This window comes from Rutidosis leptorrhynchoides, chromosome 1 (genome assembly GCF_046630445.1).
Source record: "Rutidosis leptorrhynchoides isolate AG116_Rl617_1_P2 chromosome 1, CSIRO_AGI_Rlap_v1, whole genome shotgun sequence".
Lineage (NCBI taxonomy): Eukaryota > Viridiplantae > Streptophyta > Magnoliopsida > Asterales > Asteraceae > Rutidosis > Rutidosis leptorrhynchoides.
This window is the reverse complement of record NC_092333.1, coordinates 683685274-683705963: the sequence shown is the minus strand read 5'-3', so window position 1 is coordinate 683705963 and position 20690 is coordinate 683685274. Positions and strand designations below refer to the sequence as shown.

Genomic DNA, 20690 nt, shown 5'->3' with positions numbered 1-20690 from the left:
GAGAGTATATGGTGGTCTCATCTTGGGCTGGTGTGGAGGATAGTAAGCGGGTCGGGTCGGTACATAGTGATCCTGAGGTGACAGCTGGCTCATAATCTGACGTTGATGATAGTCCCATCTATCATGCTGTCATTTCCTGGAATGCTCGTAATCATTACGGGCTTACCACTGCTCCATCCGACTAAATCTCTCCCCGTTTGTCATATCTACCTCATCTACACGCTGGTAGACATCAGACATAGCCTCCCTAATGACATCCCTAATGTCATCCGCTTCCTCCATTTCCTCATCTGAACCTCTCTTTACCTGAGGATGACTACCTTCATAGGGTACTTCCTGGTTGCGTCTGCTCTTTAATACCTTAGCACCCTGATAGACCTTCAATCCTAAAGGCTCAACCTGTTCCCTACATTCCAAAAGTGGACCCCCTTGGTCCCTATCTACACCCAAATACTCTCCAATGAGAGTAACAAAAATACCTCCTCCTATTATCCCTATTCCTGTATTCCTTCCACCATCTTAGACAAATAAAAACCAACACAGTAAGGGATATTAACAAAGCTTCTTGGGTCTCGAATACACTTTAGGTAAAATAAATCATGTAAGGTCATTTTCTCCATATTGTGACCTCTCTGTGTAATCGAGTTAGCCAGAAATCTATGAATTATACGAAGCTCGGCATTGTTAATATGTAAGTAGGAGTGTTTTCCTCCCAGTGTAAAAACATTATAGTTTGACATACGCCTCCAGACGGCGTTCGCGTCAAAATTTCTATCTACCCTTTCACCACGATAAATCAAATTCATACAATCGGGTAGTAGTAATTCACCAGGAGTATATATCTGCAAAGCCCTGGCCATGTCCAGCATGGACATCCTGTACATCCTACGGCTAAGTATAAATCTAAGAAAACTTCTATCATCTAATCTATCTACATCTGCATTTAACGCTATAGTACTCAAAAGCTCAATACACCATTCCTTATATACAGGTCTACGAATGGTGAATAGACGTTCCCAATCGTGAAAAGAAGAGCTGCCATACCTTTGGATCAAATGCTGTCTAACTGAGTTAGCAAGTTGGACCCTTTCCAAAGGCTCCCAATCGATTACCCTTGGCACTTCTACATTTTTCGGTATCAGTTTGAATTTATTACTTTGATATGTTGGGTAATCTCTCCAGCTTCTATCGAATCTCAGATTAGGATGCAACGTGTGTTCAGGAATCGTTGGGTATTCTACTGGCGGATGCATCGGAAATACTATGAAGGCATCAACAAATTGTAGCGGATCATAATAAGGTACGTGTTGATCAGGTTGATGTTGTTGTTCCTGTTGTGGTTCTTGTTCGGGTTCATATTGCATTTCTGGTTCAGGTTCTGGAGCAGGTTGCCTGGATGATGATGTTGCACCATCAGTATCTGTAAATCTCTGCAAAACACATTAAACACAAAAGTCGTGCATCCAAATATGCATTAGTATTAGCAAAATAACAAATTAACACAATTACAATAACATGTTAAATCAAAATTAAACTTATACATATTTTCACAATTTTTACAATTCTACACTTTTTCAGATAAGCATATATGAAAATGTATACAAAGTTCATCAGCATTTAACTCAAATAACATGTCAAAATAGTCATTACTAGCAATTAAAAAAGTCTTAAATGGCATTTACATTAATTTAATCAAGTTCATGAATTTTAGACCTAAAAAGTCCACTTTAATTCTCAAAAATCATGTTTAGGATCAAAGTTTGGATCATTTAGCTACCTAAACATGTTACACTACTTAATTTAGCAATAATTCATGACAAAAATCGGCCATAACCTGTTTATATCAAAAAGCCCCAAATTGCTCAAGAACACAAACCCTAGATTTCTAAAAATTTTGAAGTTTTTGGCTTCAAATCATGTTAAATAGCATCAATCTAGGTTATACATGCATAAAATACTAACAATTTAACACTAATTACACTAGAAATTAACAAAATCAAATTTGATAAAATATAGCTCAAGAACACTAAAAATCAAATTTAAAGAGGTTTAGGAGTGAAATTGTTACCCTTCTTGATAAACTTCTTATCAAATTCATTTTTAGAGCGGATTGTAGCAAGAAATTTGACGAATTTTGGTGAAAAAATGATGAAATTTGATAGGGTTTATGTGTGTGTTCGTGTGTTTTGTGTGTGTAAAGTGTAGACACAGAAACAGGTCACTGAGTTTTAAGTTCCTGACCATTTTTCAAGTTCCATGCGATCGCATGGCTCTGAAGGCCAAATCCCATGCGATCGCATGGGGTTCGGGTACAGTAGTTTTTTTGCTTTTTTTTTTAATAAAAACCTTATACTAATAAAATATATAATTAATTAAAAATTAAAAATTTGTTTCTTTTTTTAGGATGAGGGCGTTTCGGAACGATGTCCTAGTCCGTCCCTCGACAAAATTTTAAAATTTGTCATTTTTTAAGCGCGGTTTTAAAAGTAAGATTTTTGGGTTTTTTAAATGTTTTTGGCATACTTTAATTCAATAAGATTAAAAATAATGATAATAAAAGTTTTCGTCCCTCCCTTGGGTAGAGCAATTTCGGTTCAACGACCTAGTTTTCAACGACCTAGTTTTCAACTCACGACGAATTTTAAAAATCATATTTTTAACTTAACGAAATAAAGTAAATTTTTGTTTTTAAATTCACACCAAACTTAAATTTAAAATGCATAAAATTGAAAATTCATATTATAAATTTATATTATAATTTTGTTTTTATACATACAAACTTATATTAAAAACATAAATTTTTTCAAATATTTACAAACTTAAATATATTAATTTAAAAAGTTTATAATAATAATTTAATATTAATTTTAAAAACAAAGTAAAAATAAAATTAAAAATCTTTTTGGTCTTTTATCCCACTTTAATCAATCAAATATTATCAAAAATATATGCCCCTCTTTTCGGTAAAGTAATTTCGACTATATTACCTAATTTTACTCCTGACGAATTTTTGAAATATTTTGGTTTGATTGATTAAAGATATTTATACCTTAAGAATAAACGGTAAATTTCGCAGTGATGTAATAAATTTTTGTATGATATCAATAATTTCGGTCGCAAAACCTAATTTTATTGAGTATCAATTTAATACTTTATAGCGAACGATTTAGCGTTTATTATCAAAAGGTTAAAAACAATAAAAATAAAAATAAAAACTGTACATACTTACCTGTGAGATAGAATTCTCAGTGACCTGCTTTAGCCCACTCATAAGATAGTCGGACTAATTGGTTTTTCATAGCTACATAGGCGTAACCTTGAGCATTCAACGATTTTTCTTTGAAACATATGAACGGTCCTTCTCTGCATAAAGTAATGAACTCGGTATTGGAATATGTCTGATTCATCGAGCATTTTCCTTCGTGTGACCATTTTCCGCATTTGTGACATCTTTCAAGGTGTCGTGCTCTTCTTTTCGCTGCGGATTTTGATTTTCCTTTACCAAAATGTAACTTATTATGATCGTTTCTCAGTTCTTTTCTTACTCCGTCCAATTTGGCTCTTATTACTGACACCAGGTCACTCGGGAGTGTGTCATTATTACGTTTAGTAATCAAAGCGTGTAGCATTAGACCATGGTTTAGTTCACAGGAATTCTTCATCTCGTAAAACCTAAAAAAATAAAAATTCAGAATGGGGGAGACGACTAGTTCTTTAGGGTCTGCTAGGGTAAGACCATACAGATTCCATTCTCGAGAACTACACGAAAACAGAATACCTGACTCTAACAGAAATACATATTACCCTAAAAGGATTCGAATCTCCCCACACTTAGTTAGCTGTGGTGTCGAAATTGTGATTAACTTCGTTGTCAACTTCTATCGGACTATCTATGTAATGTTTAACTCTGTGACCATTAACCTTAAATTCAATTCCATTTGAATTTATTAACTCTATTGTTCCGTATGGGAAAACTCTTTTGACTATGAATGGTCCAGACCATCTTGATTTCAATTTTCCAGGAAATAGCTTGAATCTTGAATTGAAAAGAAGAACTCTGTCTTCTTCTTTAAATTCTTTTGAACTTCTGATTCTTTTATCATGCCATTTCTGCGTTCTTTCTTTATAGATTAACGAATTTTCATATGCTTCATGTCTTAATTCTTCTAATTCGTTTAATTGACTTAACCGTAGACGTCCGGCTTCTTGTACATCAAGATTACATATTTTCAAAGCCCAAAATGCTTTGTGTTCAATTTCTACTGGAAGATGACATGCTTTTCTGTAAACGAGTTTAAAAGGTGTAGTTTCAATTGGAGTTTTGTAGGCTGTTCTAAAAGCCCAGAGTGCATCCCAGAGTTTTGTAGGCTGTTCTGGGAAGATCCACATTTGTTTAAAAGTTGTCCCAATGAAATGATACGCCGATGTGTATTCGGAGATGAAGCCTACAATTGGAGTTTTGATGCATTCATCTGAAAAGATGAATGGAGCATCCTTTTCTAGGAGTTTATTCATAGGAGTGGTAATTTTAGAAAAATCTTTTATGAAACGTCGGTAAAAATCGGCATGCCCTAGAAAACTCCTAACTCTTCTAACATTGGTGGGATATTCACTTTAGCTCTATCCACTTCAATTTCTTCCTTTGAAATTTTTTGACCAAGAACGATGCCTTGTTTAACCATGAAATGGTATTTCTCCCAATTAAGTACTAGATTTGATTGTTCGCATCTAATAAGCATTCGTTCAAGATTAACTAGACATGTTTCAAAAGTATCACCGAAGACTGAAAAGTCATCCATGAAAACTTCCATGCATTCTTCTATCATGTCGTGAAAAATCGCCATCACGCACCTTTGAAAGGTTGCAGGGGCATTGCAAAGTCCAAATGGCATGCGTTTGTAAGCAAAAGTACCATAAGGGCACGTGAATGTGGTTTTTTCTTGATCTTCGGGTGCTATTGGAATTTGAAAATATCCGGAAAAACCATCAAGAAAATAATAGTAACTATTTCCGGCTAATCTTTCCAACATTTGATCAATGAAAGGTAAGGGAAAGTGATCTTTTCTGGTGGCGTCATTTAATTTTCTATAATCAATACAAACACCTATCCTGTTACAGTCCTAGTAGGAATAAGCTCATTTTTCTCATTTGTGATGACAGTCATGCCACCCTTCTTTGGTACGCATTGAACTGGGCTTACCCATGGACTATCAGAAATTAGATAAATTAAACCTGCATCTAGCAGTTTAATAATTTCTTTCTTAACAACATCTTGCATATTAGGATTTAGTCTTTGTTGGCGTTGCACATACGTTTTATGACCTTCTTCCATAAGGATTTTATGTGTGCAATACGAAAGACTTATTCCTTTAATATCATGAATTTTCCATGCAATAGCTGGTTTATGAGCTTTTAGCACAGAAATGAGTTGAGATTTTTCATTTTCAGTAAGAGAAGACGATATTATTACAGGTAATTCAGATTCACCATGTAAATAAGCGTATTCCAAATGGTTTGGAAGTGGCTTTAACTCTAATTTCGGTGGTTCTTCTATCGATGATTTGTATCGATATTTGTCTTCTTCTTTTAGCATTTGAATTTCTTCTGTTGTTGGTTCATATCCATTAGCCATAAGTGTAGCTAACATTTCAGTTTCATCAATTGATTCAGTTCCTTCTTCTAAAGAACATTCTCCTGTTCCTTGTAATTTTGGAAATTCTTCTAACAATTCTGCATGTGATTCTATAGTTTGAATATGTGATTCTATAGTTTGAATATAATAACATGTATCATCTGCAGATTGCGGTTGTTGCATTGCTCTATCAACAGAAAAGGTAACACTCTCGTCCTCTATACTTAGGGTCAGTTTCTTAACAAACACGTCTATTATTGCTTTGGCCGTGTTTAAGAATGGTCTTCCTAATATGAGAGGAACTCAAGAATCTTCTTCCATGTCCAGAATAACAAAATCTACTGGAAATACTAAAGTACCAACTTTAACTAGCATGTTCTCCATTATCCCTCTAGGATATTTTACTGATCTATCTGCTAGTTGTATGCTTATTCGTGTTGGTTTCAATTCTCCAAGGTCTAGTTTAGCGTATAGTGAATACGGCATTAGATTTATACTAGCACCTAAGTCTGCCAATGCTTCTATTGAACTAAGACTACTCAGAAAACATGGAATTGTGAAACTTCCTGGATCAGATAGTTTTTCTGGTATCTTATTCAATAGCACTGTAGAACAATTAGCATTCATAGTAACGGCCGAGAGTTCTTCCATTTTCTTTCTATTCGTGATTAGATCTTTCAAGAATTTAGCATATCTAGGCATTCCTGAAATCACATCAATGAAAGGAAGATTGACATTTATTTGTTTAAACATATCCAAGAATTTGGATTGCTCGGCTTCAAGTCTCTCTTTTCTCATTTTACTTGGGTAAGGAAGTGGTGGTTGGTATGGTTTAACATAAGGTTTTGCCTTAACTGTGTTATCTTCATTAACCTTTTCAACTACCGGTTCTGTTTCCTTATCTTGCTCAGATTATGGTTCTTGTAGAGTAGGAATAGAGTCATCAGAAATTACAGGTATTTCAGGTGGTTTAAGTGTAATACCACTTCTTGTGGTAATGGCTTTAGCTGTTTCATTCCGGGGGTTAGCATTTGTATCACTAGGTAAACTTCCTGATTTTCTTTCACCTATTAACCTTGCTAGGTTGCTTACTTCTTGTTCCAGATTTTGAATAGAAGCTTGTTGATTTCTAAATGCTTGAGCATTTTGTTCATTGGTTTGTTTCTGAGATGTGAAAAACTGAGTTTGAGATTCAACTAGCTTCGACATCATATCTTCTAAATTTAGCTTTTTATCATCGGTTTGTGGTGGTTTGTTATGAAAAATAGCTCTTTGCTGATTATAAGTATTATTGGATACTTGTTGGTTGTTGTATGGAACATTTCGGTTATAATTTTGGTTTTGATTGTAGATCGGTCTTGGCGGTTGATAATTATTATTTCCAGGCCTTTGGTTTATTTATGAAACATTCTCTCTTTATTCTATTGTTAGTTCAATACTGAGACAATCTTTTGTTAAATGTGGTCCTCCACACTGCTCACAACTAATTCGTATTGAGTGGATATCTTTAGTCATCTTTTCCATTCGTCTCTCGACAGCATCTATCTTTGCGGAAATGGAATCGAAGTAATGGCTAGAATCGGCTCTAGCTGCTTTAAATGATCTAATGATATCTTTTTCTTGGTGCCACTCATGTGAGTGGGAAGCAGTGTTATCAATAATTTTGTAAGCGTCAGTTGCGGTTTTCTTCATAATGGAACCACCAGCTGCTATATCTATGTCTTTTCTTGTAGTGATGTCGCATCCTTGGTAGAATATTTGTACTATTTGACAAGTGTCTAAACCATGTTGCGGACATCCTCTTAATAACTTTTCAAATCTTGTCCACGCTTCATATAGAGTTTCATTTGGCTTTTGTGTGAACGTAACAATTTCTCCTTGAAGTCTTACGGCTTTAGATGCCGGAAAGAATTGTTTAAAAAAATTTTCAACTAAAACGTCCCATGTATCAATCGTCCCTTCAGGTAACGATTCTAACCAATCTTTGGCTTCTCCCTTTAAAGTCCAGGGAAATAACATGAGATATATATGTTCATCCTCAACTTCTCTGATTTTGAATAGTGTACAGATCCTATTAAAGGTACGAAGATGTTCATTTGGATCTTCCTTCAGCGCACCACTAAATTGGCATTGATTAGTCACCATGTGTAGGATTTGTCCTTTTATTTCATAATCTGGCGCATTAATGTCTGGTTGAGTAATTGCGTGACCTTGGCCAGTGCGTTTAGCTCTCATTCGGTCTTCCATACTTAGAGGTTCCAGATTCTCCATAATTGAATTTGTTGAATCTGAATCACTAGAGTATTCTGATTTAATGGTTGGTTCCTCGACAATCTCTGTTTGAATGATTGGTGGTTCCGGAGGAAAGATTAATGGTTTAGGAACTCTGTTTTGTCCCTGAAGATCCTCCGGATTCTCAATTGTGAGGTCGGGTTCAAAAAATGGATTATCGGAAATTTGAATTGGAGTACTTGGTCGACTGGATGACGATTCTAAAGAAAAATTAACGGCGACCATATTTGCTAGATGTCTTGATCGAGTTACAGGTGGTGAACGTACAAAAGGTGATGAACGTTTTGCTCGGTGCATTCACTGAATATCCTATTAGTTTTAAAAATAAAAATTATATAAGTTATCAAATTAATAGACTTTTCTGATTTTGCCAACGTTTTGAATAGCCAATAGATGCAGCAGGGAGCCAGAACTCTTTAAATCGAAAGCTCACAACTCAGCCACTAACAAATCCAACTATTAATACGAACCATAAAATTTTGGATGTCTATCAATTTAACCGCTTAAAATAATTTTTCGTTGAAATTTAAAGAAATTTTAGAGAAGAAATAGAAAATTCTATGTCCTAAAAACTAGAGCGTCGAGAAATAAGAGAGAAAAATAGCGCGTCGAAAAACGTCGAAAAAAATAAAAGGCATCGAAAAATAAAAATAAGAAAATAGCGCGTCGAAACTTAAAAAGGAACTAAAAACTAAAAATTAAAAGTTGCGTCTAAAGGTATTAAAGTTAAAAGAAATACTATATCCAAAACGGTAATTACTTAAAAAGTACTAAAATTTATAAAATGGTGTCGCAAAATTCTAAAACACTTAAATCTTAGTCTAAAGAAAAAGCACTTAAGGGATTTTACGGCAAAGCCTAAAAATCTAAAAATAAAAATAACTATGGCAAAATACTTAGTTTAAAACTAAGTACGAGCAAAAAATACAAATATTACGCTAAAACGAATAAAAAAATACAAAATATAAAAATAAACTTAAAGTTGTAAAAAGTACAAATTTTATAAAAATATTATTTTATATTATTTATTTTATAAAAGTATTAATTTTATATATTTATTAAAACTAATTAAACTAAAAATACAAATTAATAATAAAAACTAAACTAATTAATTAAATAAACAACCCTAATTAGGGTTTTAATTAATAATAATTAATTTATACTTCGTAATTAATGTTGTTGGATGGTCAAACCTGGCGTGTCAGACAGCCTCATGCGGTCGCATGAAATTTTGCCTTCCGGTTCATGCGATCGCATGGGCTAGGGTTTCGGGCCAGAACTGGGCTGCTACTTTGCCTCTGTTTTCTGTTTATATAAAATATAAATATGACTAAAATAAAAATTTAATTTTTAAAAACTAAAATAAAAATACTTTTTAACTTTATATATTTTTAACAACTCTTAAAAACAAATATATAGATTTTTTTTATATTTTCTTTTTATATTTTTGTATTATTAATATTTAAAACGTATATTTTTTTTATACAAAGAACTTAATAAAAAAATCTTTTTTTTATATAACGTTTCGCTTTCGGCATTTTAGTGTCCCTGGCAGCGGTGCCAAAAATACTTGATGTGTGCGAGGCGTACTAGGAAATAGTTTATATTTTATTAGGAAATACTATTAAATACGATACAATTTTACACAAGTTATTTATTTATTTATAGAGTGGATATACCTAAACCTTGCTACAACACTTATAGGCAGTGTACCTAATCGTACAGTAGTGTAGTTTTTAGTAAGTCCGGTTCGTTCCACAGGGATCTTAGCCAAGTTTAACGCTATATTAGTTTTAACTTATAATTGTAAAAATACAAATATATATATATAAGTAATATTATTATTATAAAAGGGGGATTTTACCGTTTAATGACCGGTTTGTCGATTTTAAAACTTTAGTCGCAGTTAAAACCTAATGTAAAATATTAAAAATAAATATAACTAAATTTTAAAGCGTAAAGTAAATGACGATAATGAAATTGCGATAAATAAAAGTGCAATAAAATAAGATTGCGATAATTAAAAAGTACGATAATTAAAAGTGCAATTAAATAAAATGACAGTAAATAAAAGTGCGATAATTAAAAGTGCAATTAAATATGAAAATAAAGGAATTATGCTTATTTAAACTTCCGTAATCATGATGTTTGACGTGTTGATTTTAGTTTATTCCCATGGGTTAATTGTCCTTTATCCTGGATTATTTAATATGTCCGTCTGGTTTTTATCCATAACAGTCCATCAGTCATAAATATAAAGCGCGAGTGTCCTCGTCAAATTATCCTTATATCCGAAGTCAAATATTCCAACTAATTGGGGACTTAAACTTTAACAAGGTCTTAATACTTTGTTTAATAATTACACCAGGATATCGACTGCGTGTAACCCAAGGTTTTAATACTTTGTTAACAATTACGCCAAGTGTCCTTGTACATAATCCACCCCTGTTTTAATAAGTCTATTAACTATTAATCCATTCCCGTGTCCGGTTAAATGAACAATTATTAGTATTTATAAATATCCCGCCCATCGTGTCCGATCGAGTGTATATGGTTATTTATAGGTACGTCCAATTGTAAATCTTTATATTAAAATTAACAAACTATCATTTAGTTAAACAAATATAAAGCCCATTAATAGCCCATAATCTAATTTCCACAAGTGTCGTTCTTTTGTCCAAACCCCAATTATGGTACAAAGTCCAATTACCCAATCTTTAATATCTTAGCCCAACATCATGATTACTTCATCTTAAATAAGCTTAATAATAATTTAGCTACGAGACATTAAATTAAAAAGGTTGAACATAACTTACAATGATTAAAAATAGCGTAGCGTTACACGGACAGAATTTCAACTTACACACTTACAACATTCGCTAACATACCCTTATTATTAGAATTTAAATTTAAAATTAAAATTAAAATTATAATATATATATATATATATATATATATATATATATATATATATATATATATATATATATATATATATATATATATTACGAGTGAGAGATAGATAGATGGTATCATATTCAGTCGACCAGAGCGTGCTTTTATAGGAATGTGGCCTGATACTATTCACCATGCGATCGCATGGGTTTTTCACCTCCAGGCCATGCGATCGCATGGCCTCTATTTCCAGCTCAGGTGAGTTTGTTTCTTTGCTTGCCGACACTTTTAATAAATAATATAATATATAAATAATTTTAAGAATTATTTAAATATTATATTATATTTATGTGCATAGTTGACTTGTAATTTTTAGTCCGTTGCGTCGAGCGTTGAGAGTTGTCTTTGGTCCCGGTTCCGGATTTTTGAACGTCCTTGCGTACAATTTAATATCTTGTATTTTGCGTTTCGCGTCTTGTACACTTGTAATTTTGAGACGTTTCTCACCAATAATTTGAACCACTTTGATTGTAATTTGTACTTTTGAGCTTTTTGGTCGTTTGCGTCTTCAATTCATCGAATCTGTCTTTTGTCTTCACCTTTTATTATTTAAACGAATATCACTTGTAAATAGAACAATTGCAACTAAAAGCTTGTCTTTCTTGAGGGATAATGCTATGAAATATATGTTCGTTTTTAGCATTATCAGCGCAGTTTCGTGAAAGCACAAAGCACAAAAGCAAGTCGAAAAAGTCGGGTCGTTACATTACCTACCTGTTAAAGAAAATTTCGTCCCGAAATTTTAAGGAGTGACCAACAATGGTACCGTATTTGAATGAGAAGGAGCGTATCAAAGTTCCGTGAGACTCGTGGTCTCAGAAGGGAGTTATTTACTTTGAAAGGTACTTCGGCGTATGAGAGTAAGAGTAGGTATATGCCATTAATTAAGTCTCTTATCCTAAGAGATCGACAAATTGATTTCGTTTATGTTTAACATGAGTATGTCATCTGAATATACATCCACAAAAGGAAAGATGGTGTCTTTAGCCTTACCGGCATCTTCAGTAAGCTGGATGCGTGAAATGTATCATGAATGTTTCTAAACTCATCTAAAACATCGAGCGCTTATGTCGTAATATAAAGCTGACAGGTAGTGTTAGCCACGGATTTTACTAGCCCCTTGATTTCGGAGGAAGGCCATAGGCATGAAGAACCCGATTCTTAAGAATGTTTGCAATCCATAATTATTTATAGTGTCTTCAGAACGGTCTGAACGAACAATAAAAGATATCACCCAGTTTAACATACAGCGTGTGAACTTATCCTTGGATGAAATGAAAACACAGTTCCATGATGTAACTTTATCCTTTCAGCCACATGTTGAAGTTAGGGTTAACATTAACTAGAGCAACATACAGTTGCAACCAATGAAGGAAGGAATGTGTAGAGTAACCACATCAGTGTCGTAGATGTTTTAAGCAGTCCCCTTCCAAGAGGGTAACAAGATTCATAGATTCTCAAAGTATCTTACATTACATTCCCGAAAGAGAATCGCACGAAAGGTGTGATCTTTGAACGAGAGTGAACTCTTCGAGCGGTTCGTTTTGAATTTATCCTTATACTCAAGGGGATGCGCGGATGAGAAGATACGTGAACCCTTGGTCATAAAGAATGGTTTACTCTAAGTGAAAAGAATCTCAAAAATGATTCCTGTATCTCAACATACTGATTCATAGAGATGAGGTTTACGAGAGTGTTGCGATTTGCCGTGAGGTATTGAGAATAGAAACACACCTAGTGCCTTTCCTACAATAGGGTGACCACTGAGTGTACCTCATAAAACTGATTCATTGGCACGCGTTTCGTCATGTCTACCCTTAAAAAGGAACATTTTATGGGTGCAAAGATTTTCTAACAAATTTTATAAAACTGCCATCCAAAGTGGCTCAAGAGTTTTTAACAGAGATCTTAATGGTAAGTTTCATCCCTAACGGAGAGCGAGAAGAAGTGTGATCCATACATGGTGTAGTCTAATACGAAAACCTTTAATAAAATCAACCAAGGAAATTTTGAAAAACCTTTAAACGTTTGATGCGACAACATAAACAGAACGAAGTTCCTGGTAAGTTTAGAAGTAGGTACAACGTGTACCATTTTGCACAAAACTATTTGACTTAAGTTGAATAACTCGATAGATGAGCAATTTTTAAATAATTTGAAGATATAACTTAGTATGTACTAACCAAAATAAGTAAAAGTAAATTTATTAACTTAATTATATACATACATATAAAATTTTATAAATCGCCTAAGTGACAAAAAAACTCTATTACTTTCATTTGTCCATAATTCCCGTGAAGACCGCACGAATAATCAACGTGTAAAAATCAACGTGTAAAAATTTTGATAAACATAGCTTTTCGTATTGCGATTTGAAAAAGATTGAGTGAAAAATCTTTAAATCATCGGGTGACAAGTTACTAGGCAATGAAAACTAATGAATTAAATGTAGTTTTGATAATTATTAGGACATAAGTATTTGGGCCAAAAATGTTCACGTGCGAAGCCGTTGCTAAAAAGTGAGGTATGAAGGATAGAACATCAAGACGAGAAGTTAATTGCTTCTTGACTTTGCAACTGCCAAACAGGTTATGACTAATATCAAAGTCGGAATACTGATGGTGCTAATATCACTTAAAAGAGAATCTCTTGAAATAAGTCAGGCCTTAGAGTTATGTAAGAAAGCGCATTGTTCCAACAGGTGTGGCGAATAAGATCCATGGGGTAACTCAATAATTTTGAATAGTTTACGTGTTAGTGGATGCCCGAAGGCCTTGCATGACGTGGTAGTCAGTGCCTTTATCACATACACATGAATCTCTCGATTTTGACGGTTATAAAGTCTTCATGATGACTTGGATACGGATAAGCAACGAAAATTTTTATCTAATAAGCAACGAAAGTTTTATAGAAATTGTTTATGGTGACAATGTAAGAGAAGAAACGAAGTTCTTAGTAAATTAGGGTTATGTACATCACAACCGTTCAAAGTATAATATCTTTTGAATACAAGATTTGATTTGTAAAAGTGAAAGTAAAGTTTCATATGTATTTTTCAAAAATAAGTAATCATTTACTTTATTCTATATAACGGATACGATTTTAAAAATTTGCATTAATGGCAGATAAAATAAATTTATTTTTATAAAACTTTGAGAGGATCGTTCGGTAAAATAGTGGGTGAAAAATTTTTGGCAAACAAAATTTTCATATTTCGGTGGTTACAAGTTGGAAAATGATTGATGAGGATCGATTAAAAGATTTTTTATTTTTTTTTAAAATTTCAGGTGATATTTGAGCAAAAATGTTACGAGGTAATGAAAACTATTGAATTTAAATGCGATTGATGACTATTAGTAGGGCATAAGTCCTTTGACCAAATATGCTTAAGTGTAAAGCTGTTGCTTATATATGTGGGATTCGAATGGGAGAGTGTGAGGATGGGAATTAACTACCCATTGATTTTGGAAATTTCAAACCGGTATGACTAATATCGAAGTAGGAAGGATGACGGTGTGATTATCATCAAATAAGAAATCTCTCGGAATAAGTTAGGATTTAGGGTTGCGTAAGAATGAGTATCAATAAGATTTTTGGGTAGTCTTTAATATAGAATCTGAATTGCTGAAGTGACGGGATACATTTTCCTTTTTGTATCGTTGTGAAAGTTTGTCCATTGTATCAGTTTCTCTATTGGGTAGAAAGTGAGCAGATTTGGTGAAGCGGTCAACAATAACCCAGATGGATTTTAGCTTGCCATTCTCGCGAGGTATACGAAAAATTTTCTCACTATAAATATCTTTCGCTTTCATCCTTGAAAGTCAGTTCGTTCCAACTATTTCATCAAAGCTTCCTAACTTGATGAGTATTAGGTTAATCTTAGAGTTCATCCCAACTATTGCATCCAATTTCCCAAATTGATGGGTGTTAGGTTAATCTTAAGGTTCATTTCAACCAATCTTATTATACTTCCGTGAAAATTGTTATCAATCTTCTCAAATAACTTATGCCTATGTTTAGGTAACTAATCATTTTCAACTACTACATTAAAACTTCCAAGTTTGGTTAATATGAGGTCATCTCCAAATGACCCACCTGTTAATCTTAAAGTACTACCTTATATTATTCCTCTATCTCTGCCAACTTACCATTTGCTTGTCCTATAGAATACTTAACCCTCATGGTTGTTAATGGTTTATTAGTCATAACACTAAGGTTCTCAGATATAAACTTTCTATCGCTCTAGTATTAAACAACTTTGAAACGTATCCTAACTAAAATCAGGATCCATGCGAGTTTCCATAACTATGATAACGATTGCTCTACCGCAAGTCAGTACAAAGTTTTTCCTATTTGAGAACTTTTTTCTTAAATGTCCAGGGTATCGATATCTATAACAATTTTTCAGGTTATCAATTCTGCAATCAAGGCCCCTCTTGTACAGTATCTTGGCTACATGGTTATTCCTTCCCTACCTTTAACAGACTATAATGCGTATGCTCAAGTGATCCCTGCCAAAATTTTCCCTGGATCACTTCATATTCCTCATGTAGTAACATTGGAACTTCTGCATGATTTACCTCAATATAATCACGCTGGCCTGGCGTCATTATATTGTACTAAATCATACGTTCATTCCAATATCATTCCATATGGTCAATGTAACATGATCACTTCCAGTTCTACTCAATTTCATCTAACGGTGCTTTATCTATGTTGTCTCAAAACAAAATCTACATAATTAATCTCGCGGTTTCTCGGTGTGGGTGCGTAGGTTCCGTAGGTCATGCATTAATGCCTAAATGTCCCGAAGTTTCTTCAAAAGGTTCAGATTTAGGTAACGTCGTTAGGTTCCTTCTAGAAATGTAATCTGGGTCTCGTGTCGAGTTGTATGCGTAAAAAGTAGTAACATGATGCATTTTGAGGTGACTCCCAAGTCTTTGGGTATGGCTGAGCATCAGTAGGAGACACTATGACCTTGTGAAAAGAGATGCCTTCCCGACTTCTCCAATGTCTAAGAGGGTCAGGGACCTAAGTCCAGAAGTGTCGTTAGATCGTCAAGTAGTGGTGAAGAATGAAAGAGATAAGTGACGGTCATGAAAGTGTACGGGATACAAGTCAACTTGCGAAAAATGAATATCCTTCTAATGTTCATACGATGTACGTGGCTAATTAGGGTGAGCTCGGGGTGCGGTTATTCCGACAAGTCCTCACATATCTCCTCCTCTTAGGATCAACTTTAGTGAGCGTGTAATCCGAGGGGTACTCCTCCCAGGTTGCGTGAAGAAATGTTTCGATCTCTGGAACGGTGGAACAGTAGTAATAGGTGGATTACATTACTAGTTCTTAGGGTTAGACGAGTGGGAAAGTAGTTCATAAAAACATCTGAACTAGGAAGGATAAGTTCTCCAAGTCGGTACAGCAAATAGCAGACATGTAGCAAGAGCGTAATCAGGCATATCAACTACAGCAGCCTAGATCGTCTACAGCAGTACGTAACATGGAAACAGTGACAGTATCATACCGAGGTAACAAGCTAAAGGCAGATAGTAGCATGCAGTAGCGAGAATAAACAGAAGCATACAGCAGTTTTCATAGCAGTAAAAGGTAACAGTAGTATGCAACAAGTTCATACAGCAGTAGAAGTAGGTAGTGGCATGCAGTAGTAGTAAGCAGTAACATGCAGTAATATAACACAGTAGCATGCAGCAGGTTCTGCAGAAACAAGTAAACTAGCAATTTGTAGATTAGTCCTATTAGTGAATCCTACTCGGTCCGGTCTAGAATCACTAATGCAACCTAATTCCCTACAACCAATGCTCTGATACCAAATGTGACGCCCCATACTAAATCAATGTGTACGGACCATCAACAACAGGATCATTACAAGGTCAAACACTATATGCTATTTCAAAAGAAGTTTGCATTCATGAAAAGAGGTGACGTCATAACCAACGTCAAATGTTTTACAACCAAAAGTATGTTTCTACGAATAGCAAGCAATGATAATAGTACGTGACCCATAGGTCGTTACGAATACATCGTTTCAAAAGTAACATAGTTTGAATGCAAAATAAACGTTTCATGCAGTGACATCTCTAATAAGCGCAGCGGGTGTCTACAAAGCATGACTAGTACAGCAGAAGCAAACAAACCTTAAGCACCTGAGAAAAACATGCTTAAAAACATCAACACGAATGTTGGTGAGCTATAGTTTAAGTATAACAGTAATGTAAGGTAGGCCACGAGATTTCGGTGCTTCAAACAGCGTTTAAAAACAGTAATCCAAATCAGTATGATAAAGTATATGTTCAACCGTGGGCACCCGGTAACTAACTTAACGTAATAATACCCTCTAAAAGTGCACTTGGCGAGTGTGTGTGTTCACGAAGTATTAAACACTCGTTATATGCTACCGCGACTAGTCCAAGTGGGGATGTCAAACCCTATGGATCCATATCTAAGATTCGCGTTCACCGGTTCAAAGACCAATGACTAAATGTTAACGAGCTAAAGGGAAAGTTTATGCGGTTTTATAACCCACACATATAATAAGTTTAAGTACTCGTGCCTAGTTTGTAAAACGTAAAATGCGCATGTATTCTTAGTTCCCAAAATAGTTAAAGTAAAAAGGGATGCTATAACTCACAGTGAAAAGTAGTAGTAAAGTTGATTCGGGAAAACTAAGCAAGTATGTTGTCCAAAAGGTTCTCAACCTTAGTCAAAAGTTACTAAGTCAGTAAATTGTCCCAAAGGTTTAAATTTATGTAAATTAGGTCTTAAGTATCATCATCATTCATCATCAAACAAAAAGTATAACGTAAGTTTTATTCAAGAAAAGAGTTTTAAACAAAGGCTGATTCATTCAGTTGCCACAGCCTCTATACAAACTGAATTGAGGTGAGACCAGTGGCCATGGATCCGTATATGAATCCCTTAGTTTCTGTAAAAATTCCAGAACCAAACTCGTCTTTGTTTGACTGTGGAGACGGTTTAAGTGCGAGTAGGTCAGAATTTTCAGCACAACGTTAAAAGGACATAGTGACATTCGGAGGGCCATAAATCCTAAACCGTAACTCGGATTAAGACGAGTCTTAAATGAAAAGTCATCTACACGAACTGGGAAAACTGAAAATCAAATTTACAGTAGTCCAGGTGGTCTGATCAGTTCTATAAAACAGTAAACAATGTGTTCCGGTGGGTTCTTGGTGCTTGATGCTCATCACGGTTCTCATCCTTGATGCTTGTAGCTTTAAGTGTACAACTCGCTGATGGGTTTGCCTCATCTTTACCAAATTTTGACCATCATAATACAAGTGCAAGTCTAAGATGTGTAGCACAACTCAATTAAGTGTTGTATGTAGTTTATGAACCAAAGTTACATCAAGATCTTAGATTTACACATACAAGAGTTCTAATAATAATAATAAACTATAAACTTGAAAGTAAACTAAATAAACAAGATCTTAAGTTGTAGAACATAGTTCTTAGTTAGATCTTGAAGATCCTAGACCCAAAAGTCTAGATCTAACATAAGTGTACAAAGTTATAATTAAAAAAGTTTACTTACATGTTCTTGAACTTACAAAGTAGTTTCAAGAAATATGAGATCAAGATTAACTAGTAATACTTGACCAAATTAACGATATTACACCTTTAAATAAATGAAATGAAGAAATAAATTAAAGTTACAAGTATTATGTTCATGTTTGCTTCATACTTGAGAAGATTCAAATCAAAGTTTGAATCTTAAGAAAGTAAGCTTCAAGTCTACAAAACATGAACACAAAGAAGATCATCAAGTTTATGAACTTTAGATCTTGAAAACATCTTAATTGTAGAACCATAAACTAACAAGTTTAGGTTCTTGTTCTTGGTTCTTCATCAAATAAAGGATGGAAGAAAACAAGATTTATGAAGATACAAACTGACAAGTTTGATCTTTAATCAACAACAACAACAAGTAACTAGTAAATGATGATGATGGAACTTGAATTTAAAAGAAAGAAAAGAAAGAAAAATAAGTTTATTACTTACAAAGTTTTGAGAGGAAAAAGAGAGAAAAGGGGTGCAAGTAAGTATGTGTGTGAAATGAGATAGAAACTAGTTAATAAGTAACAAGTAAAAATGAAAAAAAAGAACTCCCTCCTAGCCTTGAAAGCCAACGGTTTTGGATGGATCAAAGAGGGAAGTCAAAAGTTAACTTTCAAATGTGGGAGAATGGTGAAAGCTCAAAATGGTAATAAAGCAAATTTGTATGGGAAAGTGGTGTAAGTATACATGTAACTAGATTCCACATGACACTAATTAATCTTGTTTATCATTAAGAAGTTACTAACATAAAGTGGGCTCTTAATTAATCCATTAAGAGAAGTAAGGTGGGCTTCCAAGTCCATATCAAATAATAAAAGCCCAAGTCCAAGTGTGTAACAAATTAAATAAATAAGCCCAAGTAATTAACTACTAACATTAGTTAATTAAAAATGATTAATAATATTTAATCATGAATGTAAATAATATCCAAAATATTATTCGTGAAAAGCGCGTGTGTCACAAAGACGAATCGGGCCATGTAAAGTCAATTAAGGTGCTAAGTCCATTAAGGTAACTAGTAAGCATTAGTAATCACTAAGCTAAATTAAATAAGCCCTTAAGCCAAGTAATTGTTATAATAAATAACAATCAAGTTTACGCAGTCATAATATTCCAATTACGACCAAAGTTTAACGTGTACTAAGTACGTATCTCGTTTAAAATGATAAGTGACACCAACGGTCGTAAAAGCATTCGGGGATCAAGTTAAGTGATTACACACTTAATAGCACGTTGTAAGATGTTAACGAGAGTAATTAATCATGATTAAAGATTCCAGAGCATAAGCTAGCTCAGTACGCACAAATGCGCAGTTTCATGAAAGCACAAAGCACAAAAGCAAGTCGAAAAAGTCGGGTCGTTACATGGGTCGTCTTCAACTGCAAGATGAAGATACGGAGCCTGAGGATGATGCACAACGACAAAATGAAGAATACGATAATTACACAAGCTATGATGAAGATTTTGAAGAGCATCGTCAACAAGGTGAACTACAACAAACTGAAGTACAACTAACTGAAGTACTACATGAACAACATGAAGAAGGTTCACGTGTGAATGAAGAAACTGAACCAGGTTATTTTTTCTTTTTCTAATTTAGTTTGTTTATTCGATTTATATTATTTCTTGTTTAGTGTATCAGTTGTAAATCAAGTGCACATATGTTGTTTGATAATCAGCCTAGAGGACCGACTCTTATGAGGCAGATTTATATGCAAAAGCCACATGTTTGACTTCCTATTACTGTTAATGAACATGGCCAGCCAATTGGTGCAAACAGTAGTCAATTTACCCATTTTCTTGGTCACTTATCGCGGAGTTACTAGTATTGTTCAATTTATAGACCGTGGAACAAAGTTAAACTCGAAAAGAAGGATAAGTTGCTGAAGTTCTTAAGGGTACATATTTTAAAATCTGTGTGATAATATGTTTTTTTTTTGTTCTCATGCATGTGATTTATATGTATTTTTTTTTATAATTTGTAGACAAAGTTTGATTTTCCACCAACTGCTAAAGCGTGGATACTCCAATCATATGGGCGCAAGATGAAAAATTGGAGGTCGAGAGTTAAGGAATGTTACTTTGACCCGTCTAAACCAATGGAGGAGCTATTAAAGTCACCACCTCTACAACTAACCAAAAGACACTGGAGAAGACTTCTTGAATATTGGAACAGGGATGATGTGATGGTATGATATATTCTTACACTTTCATGTAG

The 20690-nt window shown here is 34.1% G+C and overlaps 1 non-coding gene across 1 annotated transcript; it reads left to right on the top strand.

Moving 5' to 3' along the window:
• The first annotated feature begins 7412 nt into the window (after positions 1 to 7412).
• LOC139887125 (small nucleolar RNA R71) lies at positions 7413 to 7519 on the top strand. Its single transcript, XR_011772969.1, has one exon. It is a non-coding gene; the product is annotated as a small nucleolar RNA R71 (small nucleolar RNA).
• Positions 7520 to 20690: the final 13171 nt, after the last annotated feature.